The sequence below is a fragment of the Cygnus olor genome, chromosome 2 (genome assembly GCF_009769625.2).
Source record: "Cygnus olor isolate bCygOlo1 chromosome 2, bCygOlo1.pri.v2, whole genome shotgun sequence".
NCBI classification, from domain to species: domain Eukaryota; kingdom Metazoa; phylum Chordata; class Aves; order Anseriformes; family Anatidae; genus Cygnus; species Cygnus olor.
This window is the reverse complement of record NC_049170.1, coordinates 104,945,406-104,964,051: the sequence shown is the minus strand read 5'-3', so window position 1 is coordinate 104,964,051 and position 18,646 is coordinate 104,945,406. Positions and strand designations below refer to the sequence as shown.

The following is an 18,646-nucleotide window of genomic DNA, read 5'->3' as shown; positions in this document are numbered from 1 at the left end:
TGTGTCAGAATACTTTAATTTACAATCTTCATGCTTACTTAAACAAGGGTGAAATAATTGGCTGTTGGAAAATTACTGGTGAGTTGATATCTTTGTTTTCTGTTCCTGTGTCAATCATTAGAAGACTCTGGAGAGTCACTTATTGCTTTATCATCACTGTAAATGAGCATATTATACACTGTATACTTGGGAGACTTAGGAAGGTCGAAAAATTTCTCTAGTACTTCTAGTGTATTGGTGTATTTGTGGAGCAAGTGTATTTTTCACAATCTGTCTGTGCATTTCTACAAATGTCCCTTCTGCTTGTATAGCACTGGGCCAAAAGGCTTCTCAGAAACTCAGTATCTTTAACATACCTCCCAGAACTTGCTATTAGTTTCCATGATTTTCAGGCATAGAAACCAAACTGCCCCTTCTGCAAGCTGTTATCAGCTTTTTGAAAACAATTTGCTTATAGAGTTTTATATTATTTGAATAAAGCCTATGCTTACTTAATATGGCATCAGCACTGCAAAAAAAAAAAAATGTTGCTTCCTTTGAGCTTGTCCAGCTTGTTTGGTTTCTAGAAGTTCATATCCAGTGCTTTGGTACGGTGTTAGAAATAACAGAAGGGCAGAACTTTGTGGTAAGAAGCTGTTACAGTCCCTTTTACTTGACAGATTATTATTATTATTATTATTATTATTATTATGCTCACTGAAGTTTTCTTCTGCCTATTAACCTCAGATCTAGTGTTGCAGCTGTGGTTATGTGGGCCATCAGGGTAGGGTACAAGGATTTCTTCCCATTTTCTTCACAGAGGCTGAGTAGGGCATTGTTGGACTTTGGCTGGAACCTATTCAGTCACGACAAGTTACTTGTATCCTGTGGGTCTCCTAACACAGCATATACTCTTGTTCATCTGTCCATCTCTTCCTTAGTCTGTCATGCTTCCTTGCACGATTCATTTTCTAGATCAACAAATAAGTGCTGTATCTTTTTATTCTTCAAATACCTTTTCTGTTCTTGTTTCATGGATGGGCGTAGCACTGGTTTCAACAAATGCATTGAAACATCATGTTGGAACCTCCCCACTTGACAACTCACTTGCTCTTCTCAAAATACTGACTCCTAATGTTCCCTTTCAGAAATCCTGCCATGTTTGCTGCAGTTAGGGACTCTGAGTTTTTAGTAACTCAAGTGTATCGGACTTTTAAAGTAAGTGTATATATTTGCTTTACATTTATTATTTTTTTCCCCCTGCAACTTCTGCAACTGGAGGGTTTCTTTTTTTCTCAAGGCTTGCCGTAAGTGCTCTGTGGCATGACCTCTTGGGTTTCTCCTTAGCTTCCTACATGTACTTCTTGTGCCCCTCTGCTGGGGTGTTTTGTGGGCAGCTCTGATTGGCACAACTACTGTTATGTTCCCTGTGTACCGTAGTGAAAAGCTGGAAAATGCTGATTTTAGGGCCATCTATGGAGCATGTGTACTTCAGTTTCCTACGCATGATGAATGACGTTTGAAGTTTTAGTGTGGAGAAGAGGAGGCTCAGGGGAGACCTTATTGCTCTCTGCAACTACCTGAAAGGAAGCTGTGGGGAGCGGGGGGTAGGCCTCTTCTCACAGGTAACTAGTGATAGGAATAGAGGGAATGGCCTCAAGTTGTGCCAGGGGAGGTTTAGGTTGGAAATGAGGAGACATTTCTTCTCAGAAAGAGCAGTCAGGCATTGAATGGGTTGCCCAGGGAGGTGGTGGAGTCACCGTCCCTGGGAGTGTTCAAGGAAAGGTTGGACCTGGCGCCTAGGGACATGGTTTAGTGGGTGACATTGGTGGTAGGGGGATGGTTGGACCGGATGATCTTGTAGGTCTCTTCCAACCCTAATGATTCTGTGAATTCAAGATCAGAGCCAGGCCTCTTCTGCATGAGTGGAAAGCTGCTGAAAGCAGAAGAGCGTGCTCTGGGCACCTTGCCCCTTGGAGCTGCCCTGATGACTACCACCAAGTCTGGGGTGGGATCCTGAACAGGGGCACCCTCTTGGTCGGTTTTCATGACTTGATCACTGGCGATGGTGATGTGATGGTGATGGCGATGGTGATGACTGGCCCATCATACAAGCATATCTGTCACTTGTGTTTGGAAAAAGTCAGGCTGGGTGCATGGATGAGGGCTTGCTGTTCTGGTCCTACTCATGCAGTGATCCTGTGCAACTGCTTTATTACCTTCCGTGCAATCCAGGACTGACAGTTGTGCTTCCCAGGGAGGGTGAATGTTGGATTATGTGGAAATATTAGTCCTAGTGATTAGAGGAGGGTGCAGAGACCTTGGAGCCCTAGGTGCGAGTGACAGTTCCTGTAAGAGAGGCAAGTTACTTTGTGGAGGAAGGTTTTTCTTCCACAGTTTGAGTTTTTCCCTAGCATATGGGTAGGTAGGAAGAGTTTGCCAAATGTGTGATAGTTACATAAAACATGCAACATCTGACAGATACAGAAAGGATTGTAATAAATGATTTCTTTGCATTCCTGCTCCAGAAAAGCTAAACAAAATGTTAATACAAAGTCCATCAGTTCCTCTCTCCCATTTCTGGGGTCCTTTGTGTTCGTGTGGAAACTCTGTCTGTAAGCATGGGCTAACATTGGCCAGATCAGCTTGAGAGCTATTTACTAGGAAAATGTTAGGTACTATGCTATTTCAAATGACAGCCTTTATTTATTTATTTGCTATTGCTATTAATACTTGTGGGAGATTTATTTCCCGTATCTCATCTCCATTTCCAGTTCTACATCTTCTATAACCCAGAGACAGTAGATGCTGCTTGCAGTACTCATTTTTTTTGTCTCCTTTCTCCCATTTCTGTCTTTCCTATTTTTAAAGCTTATTAGTTTTCTGAAGGACAAAGTGAAGTTAAAAAAAAAAAAAAAAAAGTAGACTTGTATTTAGGAACTGGGGATTATTTTGTTTTACTGGAAATATTTAGCCAAGTTGGTGGTTTGGAAATGTTTTCATGAGAACTGCTTGAGCTAAAAGTTACCGAGACAAAATTCCAGAAAAATAACTGTGAACTCCAGTTTATAACAAGGTCATTTCTGGCAGTCTTCAGTTTAAAAACTTTCCGTAGCTGCAAGAAAGGAAGAGTTACAGATCAATGCGATCTGGAGTTTTTGGCAAGTTAAAACAATTTAAAAAAAATATTAACATTTGGATTTAACCCTCCCTCCGCCTCCTGCTGTGACTAGCTCATTTCCATTCAACTTTTTCTCTGTATCCTTAATAAGAATGACACTGAGGAACAGAGGATGGGAAGAGACACTTTTTTTTTCTGTTTAAAATTGGTTCCACAGGATGGAAATTTGGCATCACATGCGGAAACTAGCAAATCTGTTTACAGAACTCTGCCTCTCCATCCAATGAAACCAACAAGAAAGCTCAAATAAAGAGATTTTAGTGATGAAGTCACATTTTGTTGATTTTTTTCTGTTGATTTCTTGGTCTTTTTAGCTTGTTCAAAAACTGGTTGGTTGGTATTGAGACGCAATGTAAACAGAGGGTGCCAGTACTTTTGTCCTGTGGTTTTCAGAGCTTCAGGCCACTGTTCACGTGAACGAGCCACGTACAAAGAGCCTGAAAGTGATGGTATCAAAGACACTGAGGGTCTTACAGATAGGGCTAACATAAATATTAGGAGGGTATTTTTATGAGAGGAGTCCTTGCAGGTTTCAAATGTAAGCGTAAGGGTTGGGATTATGCATGCTATCAATGCAGAAACACACAGGAGTAAGGGACATCGGTTTCCCATCTCTAACTTCTATGAATTCTAGAATCTAAATTCTATAAAAGCCAGATCTTTTCAAAGTTCATGTGGGAATACCCTGAACACCCCAGGGAATACCCCTGAATAGCCCTCTGTGGTATGCTAGCAGGCAAAAGGTAGGATGGGAGGTTGGAAGGACACAGTTCCCTGTGTAGCTAACTTAATAACCAGCAAAAAATCAGACAATGGGGCTCATGAGCCAATGGGGAAATTAGTCTATTAATCTAGTAAAGAACGGTAGAAACTTATCTAGGAACAAGCAGAAGACTTGGGAGAAGCCGTAACTTGCTGAGTCAAAAAATGTTCTGGTGCTATGCAATTGTCAGCAGTTCCACACATCTGCCAAAGAGCAATAAAAAATAGGTAATTTGTCTTAGTAATTACTAAATTTTTAATATTTGCTTATTTTTTATTCTAGAGATTAAAAAATGTTAGAAAAATGAATAAGGGCTTGTTTTCGTGGAAGAGTTACAAGAGGAGTAATTGTTGTTATTGTGCCTTTCCCACTTTTTAGTCATATACAAGGCTGTATAGAAAGGGAGAGTTTAGTGATACCATACATCCCTTGGCTATTTGGCTTTAAAATAAGGAAATGCTTATGGATCTTTTTAACAACAAGAATAAAAAACCTTCCAAACTAACCAACCAAAAAAAACCACACACACGCACAAAAAAAAAACACACCCAAACCAAAACGAAAAAAAAAAAACAAAAAACAGAACACCACAGAATTATATTACTTTGTTCCCTGAAGTCTTGTTTGCAAAGACAGAGAATTCATCAATTTCAAGGATAATTTATACTTCATAAGATGATATTTTCAAATGTTACCTGAATGAATATAATCGTTGGAGAAGAGTCACCTTTTCTTTTATGAAGGGAAGTGGCACCTCTCAAACTCAAGGAGGCTCATTGAGAGGGGTGAATGTGCAACTGAATAAAAAAATCTGGAAGACATTCAGAGGCTTTGGAAGGAGCGTCAGGTTGTGGACTAACACATTGTTAAAAGGTGGGAATAATAAGGCCAGGAATAAGTAGTCCCTTCTGGCAGTGGTCCCTTCCAACCCATGGAGTTGGACTGGTGTACTCAACAAGTACACTGGAAAAGGAGCTTACCAATGAAGAGGGAAAGTTTACTGATGATATTCATGTGTTTGTGGTAGTAAGGTTGGAGTGAACCATACGGAATTGGAGGAATGCTGGAGAAGGCAGTGTGACTGGGTAGTAGAATGGTAAGTAAAATTTATCGCAGGTAAAATTCAGTGCAGATAAATGGAAAGTGATCTACAGGGAGAGAAATAACTGCAGTTCCACTAAAAAGTGATGAGCTTTGAGCTGACTGTTATCATGAATGACTCGGTTATGATAAACAGCAGTGTAAAATGAACTCAGAGCTCTGCACTGATCAGAAAAGCAAATCACATGGTAGGCGTTGTTAATAAAGGAAAAGAGAGTAAAAAAGGACATCATCATTGTTGCTGATGTGTAAATTCATGGCTCACCAGCATCTTGAGTAGTATGTGCAGTTTCTGTCATCTCAGCCAGCAATGATACAGTAGGCTGGAAAAAATTTAGAGAAAGTATTCGTAACAGATACAGAAAAGCTTACATACAGAGTAAACTGTCTCTTTTTATCCTGGAAAGAAGAGACTTTGGAGTGTGTGCTTGAGGTGTGCAATATTTTGAGTGAAAGGGGATGGTGGACAGGTGTGACTGTTCAGTGTCTCTTCCAACACAAGTCCTAGGCGGTATGAAAAGGAGTATAAGCAAAGGGAAAGAGGTGGGTCTTCGTGAAACAAAGTCCCAAAGAATATTGTGTTTGAAAGTTTACATGGATCCACTTTCTGATGGTACATGCTCAAAAAAGTCCATTTTTTTGTGTAATTGATGTAGTGGATGGGTGCACTTTGAAACATAAGTTTTTTCATGGACTACTGCAGATTTTGGTTGTCTTTTATTTTCTGCAGTAGGCAACTATTACAGGTCTATAAGGAAAAGTGAGATTAGCACGCTTAGCTGAATTAATACTAATTATAACTGTGTATAATATTATAAGTTTTCATGTGTGAAGAAGGATTTTTATTTTTTCTTATTTAGTCTCCCAGCTTCCTCAATTATTTCAGAGGGTTCAGGGTACCTGGATTTTGAAAATTGTGGATTTAGTTTCCAGTAAATGTCTCTACCATTCCCTTTGCCCCTAGAAAATAATTCTCTCAGTGTGTTTGATAACTTCAGTTGTGCACGTAGCAGGAGTACTCTAATTTATAAGGGCTTTTATATTTATGCCCTCTTAAGGCATGCTGCTCTTCATTGGAGGTAGTGGTGAAATGGTGTCTTAGCCCCTAGATGTGGCTGCTTCCTTCTCAGTGAGTTGCTGGCTTCTTCTCAAGCAGTCCTCCTTTAACCACTGCTACTGAAATATTGGGTCCCAGGTTTGGGGCATAAAAGCAATTGTTCATGCCTAGAAAGCTGGGAACTCGCTGCCTTGGTATCATCATCTTGACAACATGGTATATTTCTCTTGAATACGCCTTTCCCAGTTTTGTAGCTCAGGCTGTGTTGGTGAAACTACGTGTGTCTTCCCCTGAAAGCAGAGGAGTGATGAGGATATTGAAAACTTGTTGGTGCAGCTCCCCTCACCTCCCCGAGCTGGGTGAGCTCAGTCCCCTCCTTCCTCAGGAGACTTGCATCAGTAGCAACACCTATTGCAACACGTTGCGTGTGCCTGTGTTTTGTGAGTATTGTGTATGCTTTGTGCCTTTTCCCCCCTCCATCCCTGGTGCCTGCTCCTCTATTTCCGTGAACCTTCGCTGGAGATGTTAGCAGTCAGCCTTGGCAGCCTCGTCAGGGAACTGTGGGCTGGCCTCTGTTGCTCGGCCTGTCACATCCTTGCTCCTTGTGCTGTATCTAGTCTGGGGATTTTGGTTTCCTGGACCAGCTGGAGGGCTGGAGTATGCACGCATGAGCCTCCATTGCTCGTTGAACCCTGAATGAGTTTTTACACAGAGACACTGCCAGTGGTGGTTTCTCACAGCTCTACAAGGCCTCCATTCATTTTTATTCCGATGGACGTTTTCTCTTTTAGGAAACTTCTCTCTCATGCAGGATTATTTGTCTGTAGTATATACTATAAATACCAATACATATAAATACCAATGCAGTATTTGGTGTGGTACTTCGATGGACTTGTGTGTAATGTTTTGCTTCTGAAATGAGAGACAGATCTTGGGAAGGTCCTGAACACAGTTGCAGAGCAAGCATGAATACCAAAGTTTAGTGGGAGCCCAGGTTTCCTGATGGTAACTTGTTGTGCTAACAGCAGATTCGTTTGTTTCCTAATTAATCAGAAAGAGTGTTCTTTTTATTTCAGCCATCTGGAGGAGAGCATGTTGTTTAGCTTCTTGCTACTGCAAATTGGAGCTACACAGGAAAAAGGATGTTTCGACTTGTGTTTTTGGCTTGTTTTTCTAGGTTGAGTCAATACAGGGCACATTAAAACATACAATGATCAGCTGCAAAGATCATATCTCGAGGACTGCAAAAATGTAACTTAAAGTTTTGTCCCTGAAAAGACAAGAAAATATTGATGGCTTAATTGCTTATTATTACTTGTTTCGTTCCACGGAATCAATTGTCAGACAAAAAAGATATTTCCTGAGGAAACTGCAGGACTATTCTAGGACACCGCATTTGTTAGCGCGTTGTAGGGAACATTCAATGTTGCTTTTACATTTCTTCTTTGGATTTATGTCAAAAGCATATTGCCTGTCACACAATTTGTTGAGTGTGCCATTAGCTTGCTAACTCCCCACAAAGATCTTAAAACACTGCTTTTTTTTTTTCTCCAGAAGTCGCTTCAGCGCAACCTTTCTTTGGAAGCTGTATTGTTCGTGTGGAATATTTTCCAAGGAGCAGTCTGTCCCTATGTGATGTTTACTGTATTTTTGCCTTGCAGCCAGCAGATTTTAGTACAAACTTGCCTGGGGGTGGCCTTGTCCTATTTTCCTCTTAGATGGTTCCGGCATTTATAGAGCTTGGGAGATCGTGCTTCTGAATTTTCCAGTCTGAAGAGCTCGAGCCAAAACAGCAGGGGAGATAGCAAACCTGTACGTTGTTTGGCTTACGGCAGCTGGGCCTGTTTTTCCTTTGACCTAAAGCAATGGCAGATTTTCTTGGGTTCAACGTGGAGGAGGGGGGACGTGAAGAAGAGGAAAGGTATATGAGGGAAATTGCTTTATCTCTTTGCTTGGAAAAAACAAACCTTTTTAAAAATTATTTTCTTCCCCCATCCCAATGCCTATTTTTGCACCCCTAACAAAGGTAACTTAATAAACCTCAATTTACATTTACATCACAGGTAGGGAGGTTTTTTTTTCTTTGTTGGAGCTGATTTATGAATACCGATTACTGATGAGAAAAGGGACTGTGTTTTGTTTTAATATTGCATTAGTATTTTGAGCAACAAGCTCTTTTTTATGTTGTCGTACCATTGTGCTCGCACAGTTGACTTTTTATTAGAGGACTGGCTCCTCTGGGGTTTTTAGTGACATTTGATAGCTTCCCACCACACTCTATTTTCTCCTTTATGTCTTGGTCAGTGGAAAAAAAAAAAAAAGAAAACAAAACTAAACAAAAAAAATCAACCAACCCTCTTGCCAGTTAGTGCCCAAAGCCTCTACTGGGGAATGAACTTTGATGAATGAATGTGGGAAAAGTGGACATATCCCGCAGATGGGTGGCTCAGAGAATATAGCAACTCTTATGGCTTGGCCTTGTTCTCAGAGAGCCTTTGTTGTCTGTAAACACTTTCTCCGCAGTCTTCCCCTCTAAATGAGGTTTCCTGTGGAAATAGACCTCACTGTAGCTGCCTTTTACTTGTGCTGCTTTTACATTTAGCAGTAGCTGTTTCAGTTAAGTTTTGCATTTATGTAATAGAGTTGTTTCGTTGTGCCACAGAGTGATTTTATTCATGAAGGAATGCTTTTTAATGTGATTGTGTGAGTCCCGAGCTCATGAATTCCAGGAACATAGGAAAGTTTCCTAAAAAGTTGGTGAGAACAGCGAGTGGTGAAGCTCGCCACGTGTTTAAAGTGGAACACAAAGTAATGCTGCCTGTAGTGGTGAGCACTTCTGAGGGGCTCATCCTGATTAAATCAAATTCAAAAATGTTCTTTTTCTAAAGATTGTTAGGATTCTTGATTATATGTCTACACTGCTGTGGGAGAAACAATTGATAGATCCTGAGCATCCTCAGCTGAACATGAAGGGAAAGAACAAAATCATCTTTCTTCCCCTTCCAGTGTTTTCTCCCTTTATATTGTTTACTTCATAGATTTTTCTTGCAGATGCGTGAGGATCATCTTAACATCTGTTGCAGGAGAAGCTATCAGCTCTACTGTACTTCTGGCAGGGGATGATAGTGCAGAAGCTACGGGGCTGCTGCTTCTGCGAGGAAGCTCTTTACCTGCTTCATAGTGCAAGTGCTCATCCAGAGTAAAAAAAAAAAAAAAAAAAAAATCCAAATTGGCAACTTCTGACAAATTTTCTTCCCTTCCTCTTTTTCCCATTTGCAGTACACTCTAGGTTACTCGTAACTTGTATGTGTCACCATTTCATACCAATGGGAAGATGGACCTACAGTAGGTGGAAGAACCAGGAGAATCATCATCGTGGCCTACGGCTTCCTCATGAGGGGGAGTGGAGGGACAGGTGCCGATCTGTTCTCTTTAGTGACCACTGATAGGACCTGAGGGAATGGTGTCAAGCTGAGGCAGCGCAGGTTCAGGCTGGACATCAGGAAGAGGTTCTTCACCGAGAGGGTGGTCGCACACTGGAACAGGCTCCCCAGGGATGTAGTCACAGCACCAAGCCTGTTGGAGTTTAAGAAGCGTTTGGACTGTGCTCGTAGTCACAGAGTCTGAATTTTTGGGTAGACCTGTGTGGTGCCAGGAGTTGGACTCGGTGATCCTTGTGGGTCCCTTCCGACTCGGGATGTTCTATGATTCTATGCCAGGCAGAGCAGATGTATCTTCATCTAATAGTTCACACTGAGAGGGAAGGGTCAGCACGGAGCAGGTGTTGCAGAACCAGCATTTTCGGTGTCTTCTGGCTGAGCAGTGGGGACACCTCAGGCTGCCCGAGTGGGCCACGGTGGAGCTGAACCCTTCCAAAGATACCTTGGCTTCAGAGTTGTGCAGTGTGTTATGTGGGCGAGCGATCCAGTCGTGCTTAACTGTTGTGCATTTCTTTTCCTCTGTTCTTTCTGGTCCTCAAGTCAGCCTTGCAGTATGAGGCTTTCGTTACTTTATAGCTTAACTTGTTTCTTGTCATCTGGTTGAAATACTCTCTTGTTTTCAAGTTTCACTTTTTCTGCATAGAAAGACTGTTTAAATTAGATACATTTAAAAAGAAAGTAATCCCTTCAGAGGTGATAATTTATCTCCATTTCCTTTAATAATCATCTCTTTTTGTTTATTTTCTTCATGTAGCATGAACTTTCTCTGCTTTTTGTTGCCCTTTGTCATCCCACAAATCCCAAGAGGCTGTAGTGAATTTATATTTCACATCTTCCCCTTATTCAATGATCGTCCAAACTGAAAGCAAAAAACACAGGCAAAGGACCCTCGTACCTCCATGAACATCCTCTCTTGGATTTTGGTATTGCCCCTCATCTCACCTTTTTCACTAAATGTAATAATTCCTATAACTTGTCTACTGGTATTTAATACTTTTACTGTTGTCATTAGGAATAGATTTCCTTTCCCATGCTGAGCTTACTCAGGGAGGCTGTAATCACTATTTACTGATTTCTCTCTTCTTTCAGTGTTTTCAAGAACATCTTCCTTAATGTTCTACTAGAAGATCTGGTAGATTCTTCGTTGATAATAATTGCTGCATAATGAAGTGCCCTTGAAAGTCAGTTATGTAAATGAGCAGCCTTGAGCTGGCCATCAGAACAATGCTGGCTTGAACTTTAATTTAATAATTGAGGAACTGGAACATAAAATGGTTCTTTAAATCTGAAATCGGATAGAATCATATTTTTATTAGACAAATTCTAATTGCATGAACTATGATATATCACTGGTATAAATGTGGTTTAGCTGATTAGTTTGCATGCAGGCAAGCACTTTACAGTTATTTCTTAGGAAGACTTCTTGCGTTCAGTTGCCTTAAGTATTTTTAGGTGATTATTTTGAAAGAAGTTGCTAACTTGTGGCTTTAAAATACCAAGTAGGGTCTTTTTTGAAATATATTGTTTGTGTCTGTTTTCCTCCCTTTCTGCTTACCTTTGTTATGATAAAAATCACAATTCTTATATAACAGTTCCGTGTATTTTCCTTGAAAACACATCATACCTGAGTCTTTTGGCTTATTAAAAAGTCCATGAGATCTAGACAATTGATGGCAGTTACATCATCCAAATAATTTTGTCAGTTCAGGTAAAGTTTATTCATTGTTACATACAAGATATGCAAAAAATGGTGGATGCAAAGTTATTTGCAAATACAGCCTTGGCAGACCTCCTCTGGAATTCTGAACGGGTTTTCCAGCGAGACTTAGTCATTTTTTCCCTAATGTCTTGGCATAGCTGATCACTCAGGAGTGACATATGGTAGAAACATGCTCTAAGGGACAAGTCTCCCGGATGGCGCACAGCACCACACAAGATAGACAGATGGTGGCTTATTCAACCTTGGAAAAAGTTTAATCCTACATATTGGCAAGGCGGCCTGGGTACCGAGAGAGAGGCACACACACGCCTGTGAAATCACAAAGCTTTTGCGAATTTGCTTGTTATTACTGAAAGAGCTAGAACGATTGTGGTGATATTATACAGTGTAAATATCTGCAAAGTTACATGTTCAGCATGCTATCAGGAAAAAGTGAAGTCACGTAGAAAGTGGAAATCCCAGAGGTAGCGGAAGACTGCAGAAAATAAAGTTTGTTGAACTTTCCACAGCTGTTATTAGACTAAAACATCTTTATTCAGCAGAGTTGCTGAGTACTTACCCTATGTACGAATAGCTGTTGATTAAATGAAGTATCTAATGGGAGAAAGGGTATTTTATGTTTCTCATGGTTCTACTTAAGTTTCAGGGGTTGTTATTGGTTTTGTAAAGTGTATTAAAAGCATTTCAGAGCACAGGATCTGTAACATTTAGTTTAGTGATCTTAAATGTAAGTTCAAACAAAAAGTTACAAATTGCCTGACACTAAATTTAAATTTATAGCAGAAAATGCAATCTGTATGTTATAGTTTTAAAATAAGAGCATCAGGCCTATCACTTAAATATCTTTGTGCTTAAGACAGTGAAGACAGCCTCAGAGTATCTCAAATGGAAAAATGAATTGCTGGTGTGGTTTATTGAGATACCTAAGAAAGAACACAATCTGATGGGAAATCTTTCTGGAAATCCAGTAGTGACTGATCTTCTGGAGGCAGCACAGTGTTTTGTAAGGATCTTGAAAATACTGACCCACTGAGAACATGAAGGATCGTCTGCCAAACGTCTTTTTCACTTTATTTTCTTTTATTTTCCTGGTAGATCACGCTCTATATTCATAAGCAGAAGGAACAGGAAGAATCTCCTGACTCCCTGAACTTCAAGGTTATCACTATGTTGTATTGGGTGAGTTTAAACTAGACAAGACTTTTCTTTCTGAAACACTTTTAGAAAGGTAAATATAATTCAAACAAACTATTCTTTTGTTAGTAGAGGAATACTTTAGTCAAATTAATCTCATGCCAATAACATTTCAGCCCTACCGTAATGTGATCTTTTTGATACATATTTGATTGCAAGTATGTATTCATACATGTTTTGACGTGTGTGTATAGATAAGTATTCATATGCATAACTGTAGCTAAACGTTACTAGTAATTTTTAGATATTGGCATATTTTGATTTATTAGCCCTGGAAATAATATTGTGGAAATATACTGGTTTCAAGGAAATCTCTCAGGTGAAAGTGATGAAGAAGGAAGGAGGAGAGAAGTGATATGCTTGGAGCAGCCAGTATATTGCTAATTATTTGCCAGGATGTGGAAGACCCAGTTAATATTACTGTTTAACCTACTGAGAAAAATGACTTGAAAATGAGATCCTAGTTGCTGAATTCTTAAGTCAGATGGCTCATTTGGCATTGAATGACAAGTACTTCTGAAACGTGGTGCAGTGTCAGAGTCTGAGAGGCAGTTACAGAGAGAGAGAGCATAATTCAATAACCTGTTTAGGTTATGGATTGAATAAGTAAAAGACATTACATTCCTGCTTTCAGCTGAGGGTGCTCTTGTGTAATATGATATGCTTACTTTGGGGCTAGTAAACATGAATGTTCTTCCTGAGTACCTTTCAGGTACTTATTTTCTTGTCGCTCTTTTCTTTATTTTGCTCTGCTCCGTTGTGAGAAATGGTGACCATATCATAGCTGAACCTGAAAGCATAATGCTGCAGAACTAGTGCAATCTTTGATTTATTTTTTCAGCTTCTATAGCTAATTATTACAGGACTAAGCCAGTACAAATTTGATTTAATTAAATTTTGTGTCCAAGTGCACAGTCAGCAAAATAAAACAGACATCAGTTTACTCCCAGCCTAGACATTGCAATATTTTTTTACATACCACATAGAAGAAGCGAGCGATTTGGTAGCCCATCCTGCCCCCTAAGGCAGAGTCCTGGCTTGTTGTCACAAAGCATGCCTGTGGGCCTTCCAAACATCATTTATTTGTGAGAAAGAGAGCTACAATCTGGTGAGATGATTAAAATTCTGCAGATCCACAGCTGACACCTTTTTGACCCAGATCTGAAGTTCAGGCTTGGAAGTACTTGAGTCCCTTGAAATTTTAAGTTATGCTTCATGGAATTGCTGTTTATATAATTCATAGACTAAGCGTGATCATATCGTTGTTGAATTGCTGAACGCCAGTGTGTGTGAATCAGCCATCTGCTGTCAGGGCTGAGTCTTGTATCTCCCCGGCCAGTGACAGTGGAGGTCATTAAACCACGGTGGCTCTCACTCAGATGGGCATGATTTGAGGTAATAACATGGCCGTGTCAAAAAAAAAAAAGTGACTTTTTTAGCCTACGTATGGTAATGACATTTGAAGGACTGAAATGGATGAAAGTGGAGTTGGAATAGGGGAATGGAGACGCACAGAGATGTAAAAGGTTTGGATATGTGAGAGGAGCAACGTCTGGCTTTTGTAGCAGGGTTTTTGAGTTAATTATGGGACCAGATGAGGAGTGGAGAAACCATGTACACAGGAGAGGAGCAGCCTTCAGGATTTGGAAGGGAACCTGCATGTAGTAGGTGGGCTTTCTTTTTAGAGAACCTTAGAGTGGTAAGGTAAATGAGATATAAAATGCATGCAGTCTTATTTTATTTTGTCTAGACTTGTGTACCTTGTGCACTTCCTAAGTGGAGAGTGATCGGGCTCTTTTGTAACTCCTACAAAGCTTCTGTGTGCTTTGCTCCAACGGCCGAACGTCCTAGAAACCCAGAATACTCGCCAGGTTAGATCTTTGTGTTAAGCTTGCTGTGAAGTTTGATCAGGATGTGGGTTAGTGCTAATCATAGGATCCTGCGCCACTTTGCTCTGCCAGGTCCTGTTTCTTTGGAGGTGTGGTAATCAATACCAAAAAGTCAAATGCAGAAAAAAGAAAAATACATGACAGGGAGATAACTGAGCGAAACCAAAGGAAACTTAGAAGGTAGTGAGGACGGGACACAACTTCGTGTACAGCAGGGGGAATTCAGCCATGCTAGTTCCTGCTAATTGCTGCCGGGCTGTTGAGAGCCTCTGAAGTCAAGGTCACACTGAAACTTGAAAATCAGGACTGAAATGTCTTGCACACCTTGAGGAATACATTTAGTCTTTATTCCAACAGCGGTGTTGCCAAACAGGGAGAAAGAACATAAATCCTTGTTCAGTCTGTAATATGGTAGTAGGAAAGTGTGAAGTTGTAATTGCCTTCTCTGCTTTGATTTTTCCTTGTTGTAAGGTGGTGAGTTTTTTTTTAGGTATTAATTCCTTATTTAGTAATTAATTCTGCCCCTCATCCCCCAGTTTCCCTTTGAAGCCCTGGTTTAGAAACGATACCCCGCAGGTCTGCATGAGCAAGAGCAGTAGGGCTGTGCGCTGGAGGCGGCCGGCGTACCTCTGTCGGATCTGCAGGTAAAGCTGAAAATGGCTGCGATCACTTTTATGCTTTTTGTCTGTCCCCCTTTGTTCCTTCTCCCTCTCGCTTTCCCTCGTGCTCACTTGCTCTCTCTTTAGTTTAACACAGTTGAACAGCAGTGAAGTGTAAAATGTGCTTTTGCCAAGGTCAGTTTCTTGTGATTACTCGCCTGTGGCAACTTATGCCAGTTGCAACAGACTGAGTCTCAGCAGTCCACAAAGTCACACTGGTGCTTATGCAGAGGACACCCAGTGTAGGTTATAGTAACCGTAGACTGGAATAGCCTGCAATGCTGCTGAATTTTAGCAGCTTTATTTAACTCTTCCCATCTAGCTTGCACTTGCTTCAGTGGTTTGGAGCCTGTTCCACGAAGTGGTAAGATTGTCCTGTTCTCTGGGGACCCTCGAGGAGGTTTTTGCAAAGACTAAGTTCTTGTTGTTAGAGGTTGTTTGCTTTCTTATAGTGGATTGCCCAAATTTCAGGACGTATTCATAGGAGAAAATATAATAAAGCATCACTGAGGCATTGCATCTTCTAAATTTTATATGTTTCTGTTGGCTTGCTTTTGGAGAAAATCCTATCAAATACTGCTCTATTGAAAATGATATAAGACAGAAAATTGATATTTACATAACAAGAAGCATTATGGAAAAGTTTAAGAAGTTGCTTATTAAAGCAAGAATGCAGAAGATAGTGAAACAGTCTTTATACCCCTTTTTAAATGTTGTATACACTCATAAGCATGAAACATTTTTTTTATTAGAACCTAATAATGGTTTTGACTACTGTGACTGAGGAAGGAGTGCGAAATTCAAGAACATCTGCTTTTGGAGACATGAATTGTTGGATCCCATTGTGCTTGGGTACCACTAGATGGGAGGTACCCCAGCTTTCATTCCCCTTTCTCACGTATGAGCAAACTTATCCCTTTATAGAAAACTACTATATTTAGAACAAAAAAGTGTGAACTTCTGATATTATTTTGCTTATTTGTATTATAATTGACAAAATACGTAATTTTTATTCTGTAAGTATTTACTTCTGTAAGAAGCATTTAGCTCTTCAGCTCTCTGATACTGATTTTGACTTACCTGTCTATCACTACTGACCACTAGAGAGGCAGTGAGTTGTTTAGATGATCAGCTGAAGGGCTAGAGCTGAACTTGAGTGACCTTTGAAATTCAGTTAAGTGCAAAATTTCATTGCTTATAATTGATTATGCATTTGATTCATTTTGAAACCATGCACTTCTATATTAAACACCGCTCTCTCGTGTCTGGCATCGGAATGATTGTTGAACACAGGTAAAATAATGGGTCAACAACTGAGTCTTGATCTTGTAGACACCTGTGCACAAAGCACACGAGAAAATTCCTCTTGAGCTCAGTGTAACTGCCCACAAAACAAGGTGAGGACTGAGAAGTCATTTGAAGAAGAAGGGTCCATCATGTATTTTCTGTTTAATCTTGCTTCCAGGCTTACGTAAAGTGTGTGTGTGTGTGTATATATATATATATATATATATATATACATAAATATTTTTTTTCTTTGAGGCAGATGTCACTTGTTGCTTTTTTGCATACGTAGAAGGCAATGGAATGAATCTTTTGTTGCAAGTATGTTTTGGACTGACATTTGCTTATCTGATTCTATTGCTATTCCAACCCCTACTCCTTTGCTTTTAATAACATTTTTATGGGCTCAGCTCTTACAGAAGAATATGCTGTGGTAGCTCTGTTCTGACTTTGGGAAGATTGAACTGTCTGCTTGTCTTTAAGGTTTGAAATGCATGGTGGAAATGAGCATTGTTGTGTGTGTGTGTGCTGTGGTATACAGGCTTGTAGCAAGTGTGGAGATGCAAGGCGTCTTCTGATTGTTTTAGAGGGACAGTGTAAACACGTGTTACCCTTATGAAGAAAGTAGTACCAGTAGAAGCTCAGCTGAGGTCTTCAGCCAGCTGAGAAACGAACAAAAGGATGTTCTTGGGTGTGATAATACAGAAGAGTTGCAGTCTGTGCTCACCAGAATTTATCCTATTCATTTCTTTTGAACTTAAGGAACTTGAGAGAAGGAAGGAACTACTTAGACAGCAGATTTTCTGGAACATTCCTAAAGACATTCCTGCAGCGGGCTGCTGCTGATGCATGCTCAGAGGATTTCCTCATCAGTATGTCTAGCACAAGCAAAAGGTTGACAGTTGAGATCGAAGAAGCCTGCACAAAACCTTGAACTCACTCAAATCTGTGTGCAGAACTCCTAAACAATTTTAAAAAATTCATTAGAACTTTGCTATTTCTCAAGTTCTTGCTTCCTTGATTTTGGGTGGTAGCAGAAATACTTTGCTATGCACAGGAAGGTGTATGTGTGTGTGTATATATATATATATAATTTTTTCTTAACATATGGATAAACTTCCACCTTTGTAATGCATCTGCAGTTTGTGAGTACCACAAGACGTTTGTGTTGTACAGCAAAACATCTCTCTCTTGAACTCTTAGCGTTTATCTTGCTTGGTTTGGGAGCAGTAGGAATATCCCCTCTTAGCATTCAGTTCACCTTGAGACATAGGGGGTATCTGAGAACTTGGAGCCAGGTAAAGAGAAGTCAGTACATTTAGAAAGAGAAAATGCTCTCAAGTCCTGTATGAAATATGTTTGTTCCAAACGAAGGCCTGTGTAATTTGAGTAGCTCCGTAATAGTTATCACCCTTATGTCCTTGGAAGATGAAAGGGAAACCAGTTGATAAATCGTGTTTTTGTGTTTCCCCTTTTAATAGTAAGATTATTTTTAAGCTTCTAACAGCTTTTAATAAATGCTGGTTTTCCATCTCAGTTATGACAAGACAGCATCATCCTGATGGTTTCCTTCTTATCGGATAGGCAAAATTCAACAGTTGAGTGAACATAGTAGGCAGGGTTTCTTATGGTTTGTTACTTACAGCTTTGACACCTGAATCACTGCAAGGACTAGGACAGTCTATAACATGACATCAGCTTCCACATGGGAAATATTGGCTAATAATTTCCTGCCTCTTGGGTGCATGTGAAGATTAATTTCACAGAACGAGTGAAGTATTTATTAATAAATGGCCATTCTTGGGATGTCACTTACTTGTTCATAGCAGTAACACGGGTAATATATTGCTCCTGGGAGGAATGTAGATGAGCACATAAAACAAAAGACACACATTTGAGTAATTTTCATCATCCTTCCTGAAAGCATGTGTATTCAGTAGTGTCCATGTTAGTACTTACTGTTCTGATGATTTTAAACTGCTAAAGAAGAAATACTGCCAAATATGAAGGAAGAACCCAAGGTCATGCTCACTTTTTATGCTTTCAGGTTGCACCTACAAGAGCACTTGATAATCTTTCTTTAAAGCAGCATCCATTTTAAATCCAGCTAAATATTAGAAATTTAATCTTGTTGTGTGTTTTCTGCGGTGCAAGTACGAGGTATGATTAAATTGTGAAGTGTTAACAGAAGTGGCTATTTTTTTTTAATTCTTTATTTTTTGTAAAACAGTTACAGTTACATAAAATATTTTGCCAATCCTTTTCCAGTGACAGAACTGTCATTTGGTCTGTGATGGGAGATGTGGGAAAATGAGCATTACTGTACATTTCTTTCAGTGGTCAACTTGAAGGATATGACTGAACAGCAAGGTCATACAG

The 18,646-nt window shown here is 39.9% G+C and overlaps 1 protein-coding gene across 3 annotated transcripts in view; it reads left to right on the top strand.

The window, feature by feature from the left end:
• Positions 1–18,646, top strand: part of LDLRAD4 (low density lipoprotein receptor class A domain containing 4) — a 281,143-nt gene that overhangs the window by 31,200 nt on the left and 231,297 nt on the right. For all 3 annotated transcript variants that reach the window (XM_040549937.1, XM_040549935.1, XM_040549934.1), the window contains one exon: positions 12,337–12,420. The gene's annotated coding sequence lies outside the window, so the exon portion shown is untranslated. The remainder of the gene's footprint in view (positions 1–12,336; positions 12,421–18,646) is intronic.